Raw genomic sequence first — 4,654 nt, 5'->3', positions numbered from 1 at the left:
ACAACTGTCATTTAATCTTTATGGAGATAATAAAATGAACAACCGAGTCACAGTTGACTAAGTTTCCACACTTAAAATTTGTGATTTTGTAACACTAATTTCTTTTCTTTTTTTTTTTTACTCATTCAAGTAAATGTATATTCATATACTTCCTTCATTTCTCTTTCACTCCTGTAGCATTAAAGGGTTTATTTTCTGACATTATGGTTATTTGGATGGTATTGAAAAATTTCATCATGTTATATTTATCCTTCTTTAAAGAATGGGAAATGATGCTCAAGTCAACTTCTTGAGCAAAAATCTTACCATTTCCATCTTGACAAATATTACAAGTATTGGGACAAATTAAATGGGATTTATCTAAGAAAATGATAAAGTGATGGTTATAAATTGCTCGATACATGACATCTAGTGTAGGGAATTTTTCTGGCATAATGTGGACACAGAATCATCATGATCGTTTTTTCATTTTAACATGCATCATTGCATGCTTGCATAGGTTGGACCGAATTTGTTGAGGCAGATTTTCTATAACCAGATGCCTGCTGCCAACCCTCACCTTTTTCTAAGTAAGGGGATATTTCCCCGTGAACAGATATATGTTCATAGAAGACTGGAAACAGGGACATGACTTGCATGTCAGTGGTACTCATTCACAACTATAATGTGATATCAAGACAAGGAAACTTATGCACATTAATACATATATATATATTAATGTGTATATATATATATATATATATATATATATAGTTCAAATTTACAGAAGACAAAAGATGAAGGCAGGTGAGTGATGCTTCGTCAGGACAATGCGCGACTCCACACTGCAGCAAAGATCACATCACAGAAGATCGAAGAGCTTGGTTGGGAAAAAATTCCTCATCCACCATATTCTCCTGACCTTGCTCCTTCAGACTACCATTTGTTTCATAGTTTACAGAATCATTTGGGGGACATAATTTTCACAAGCCAGGAGGAGGTCGAAACTGACATGTCAGAGTTCTTCACTTTGAAACCAAAAGAGTTTTACATTGATGGGATTAAAAAGCTTGTTATTAGATGGAAGGTAGTCATAGATAATCAGGGAAAGTACATTGATGATCAAATTTCAATAAAAATATAACATTTGATCACTTGTTTTCTTTATTCAAAATTTGGACAGAACTTATGGGATGACCTGATATATCAGTTGAATAAAGTTAAAACATGGTCTGGTTTTTACATTTTTTATTATGGTATTTTAACATTAAAAAAATATTTTGTAATGCTCATAAAGTTATACATAATGTAATCATCAAATTTCAACTTCTGTACCTCTTAGAATGCTCCAAAAAGCTGAATTTTTAGAATACCTTTTTGACCAATCCGCATGGTTTGCCAGGCGTACTGATATTCTGTAACTTGTTTATATTTATAGGCTAGAGATATTTTTTTATCCACATCATTAGCTGGTTGTTATATTATTGCTTTTATTTCTGTTCAGAACAGGTTTGAACATTCTAATAAACCATTTTTCTTTACACATTCACACAAATTCAAAACAATATGTATGTATGTGTGTGTGTGCATGCCTTTGTGTTCATGTTTGTCCACCCCCACTGCTTGACTGATATTGGTTTGTTTACATCCCCATAACTTAGCGGTTCAGCAAAAGAGAGACCAATAAAATAAGTAGCAGACTTAAAAAAAAAATTGTACTGGAGTTGATTTGGTTGACTGAAACCTTCAATGTGGTGCTCCAGTATGGCCGCAGTCCAATGACTGAAACAAGTGAAAAATAAAAAATAATATGTCTACTTATTTTTCTACATCAACTTTATTCAACATTTAAAGTAAGTTAAAAACAATATTATTTTCTTTCTATAATATGTAGCATATACCTTACCAACAATATTGATAATATTCTCACCAGCAATCTGTGTCATTTAAAAAACCATCATTATCCTTAGTATTATTGTTGTTGTTGTTGTTTGTCTAACAAATGCCTAAAGGTACTTCTGCCTGACAGTTTCATGTGTCATTAGTTTCAGAGGCTTTGTGTGCTTTTTGTGGGATAGGCTGTCAGCCAAGCACACAGTTCTCGTATATCCATAGAAGGGCATTAAGTCAACACTGCATGCAAACAAAACGTCGTCTACAGCAATGAAATATTCCACTGTGTTTTGAGTCATTCACTTCGAGTAAAGTGTCTTGATCATGGAAACAGTGCAGTATTAATGGCAAAATGCAAACAACTAAGCTTTCAACTGATTGTCTAATACCCTGGCAATTCAGCCATCTTGAATTTGGAAGAGGTTTCTAGGTTTGGTTTCTTTACAAATTTCAATAGTTACTACTTCTTTTATATCTCATGATACTTTATTATTTTCTAGATCATATCTCCACTGGAAAGAATATGTAGCAAACAGTCATATGAGAAACCTAGATATGTAATAAAATGTCAGGTCTAAGAAAGAAGCCAAGAATAGGTGTGCTTATGTTCTGCACTTCGAGAAAAAGAAGCATAAGTATTCCTGGTTGAAAGGAGATATGATTTTATAAAGCTGGATGTTATTTGGGAAGGAGTGTTTCTGAGATTATTTCAAATGAAGCTAAGAGAAGGGCCAGGTATTCTGCTCAAGGAAGTGTTTAAGGATTTTAAAGCTGGAAAAGTAATAGTCAAGTGGTTGCTGAGAATATTAGGCATAAATAATGAGAGTTGTTCAGGACATGCGTGAAGATGTAAACAAGGCTAGGACTGACAAAAACTTCACTGAATAATTTCATGTACAAGTAGGTTTAATATCCATATTGTAGCAAAGCATGCCACATAACATTTACATGCTTTCAATCCCTAAAAAAAGACTCAATACTCAGCTGAAAAATACATGTCAGAAAATATGTAATTTGCTGAGTATGAAACTCACTTTACAATAATGGACCAATTCATTAAGATAAGTTCCACTAAGTCTGGAAGACATATACACATAGTGGCATAATCAAGTACTTAGAGTACTGGCTGATATGGCAGAGAGGGTAGAATGAATTAACAGCAGAAGACTACAAATAGTGGAACATGGGAAGATAAACTTTTGCAGGGAAGGTGAAGCTGAACCAGTCACTGTAAGATAGAAGAATGATCTAGAATGGGTTTGGGGCTTTGGAATTTTCTGTTGTTTTTGATGGTAAATATCATTTCCCACTTGTTATGACCAAAAGACTCAACCTTGTCATGTGGTGCAAAGAAAGTAAGGTGGTAAAGATGGTAGAGCTAACAGTTCCCTGGAAAGTGAACATTGAAGATATTTTCTTCAGGAAGGACAGAAAATACAGTGAGTTGGTTGAACTCGGTGGAAATAATAAATGAGAGGCAATATGCTTTCCAGTAGAGATAGGTGCTACAGGATTTGTTGGAACCAGAGTTCACTTGATGCTAAAGAGCTTTTGACTAGATGTTGCCAGAAAATTGCTGGAAGCCACTGAAAGAACAAACCATTACATTTGGCTCAAGAGAGAGGACGAGATGTAGTAAGAACAAGCATTGAGAATGGTAGAAATATCTGGCTCAGAATCGCAATATCTGACTCGTCAAAGCTCATACTGTTGTGGGAGAGTCTTGTCACATACGATGGTGGGTGACTTCAGGTAGCTCTAGTGTTGCAGTGGAAGGAACTGAAACACTTACAGAGCTGCTGCATCACCTGATGAGACATCGACTCCTACATTCAGAGATGGAGTATTGTGATTACCCTAAAAGTAGTCACCCCTTAAAAAGTTTATAGTATCGGTGAAGGCATGATCTAGTTGAACAGTAATACGAAAGAAAGCACATCTATTACCTTCGATAAAGAACATATAATTTTGATTAGGCAATCAACAAATGAATGTCAAAAAATGACGATCCTTGAGTTTAGTGAAGTCCTAATTCGATGATCGTTAAAAAATATTCTACTATGGATGTGATTATAAACCTCATTTTTTTCTAATCCTAGACTGTTTATATTGTTGGTGTATTACCTCATTTTAATTCTGAAGAGCTCTATGATCAAAGGCACTGCAGCTATGGCCAACCCGTAGAACATAAGTCTACATCACCCAGTGTATTCTTTTCTAAGACGCTAGGGTGTGGTTTGAAGGGTTTTGGCTATTATTACTAACAGGTCAGGAGACCATGTAGAGGCTCCCTCATAGGATTGTCTAATTCTAGAAAATTTGCAACTCATGTAAAAAAAAACAAAAAATCCGAGGGTTTGGAAATCAAGGTAACAACAGTTCGTAAATTTAGTAATGCTTCTACCTGAGCTGGGAAAGGCAATTGCAATAAGCTATATGACTAAAGCCTTCTCAATCAATAATGATGAATTTATTCTTAAACTAAGGTGATATTAATTAGAACAACAAAAATAAAAAATAAAGGTGATGGAATAATTACATTGTTTATTATCGATTCCAGAGCAACATGTAATTTAACCCTGCCGTAGCAATTATCCAGCTATGCGAAATCACGCCTAAAACTAGACCAAATCGCCTTTATTCATTGGGTGTTTGTTTGTCACCAAATCTATGAGGAGTGGCTGTGGTTTATTGAGTGATAAGAAAGCTTTTCTTGGTTTGGTTCAAACAAACTTCGTCGATATTTTATCAATAGTAAAAGACAATTTCATTATTAACCGAT

Source organism: Octopus bimaculoides, chromosome 11 (assembly GCF_046866305.1).
Source record: "Octopus bimaculoides isolate indiv1 chromosome 11, ASM4686630v1, whole genome shotgun sequence".
NCBI classification, from domain to species: domain Eukaryota; kingdom Metazoa; phylum Mollusca; class Cephalopoda; order Octopoda; family Octopodidae; genus Octopus; species Octopus bimaculoides.
This window is presented reverse-complemented; position numbering follows the sequence as displayed.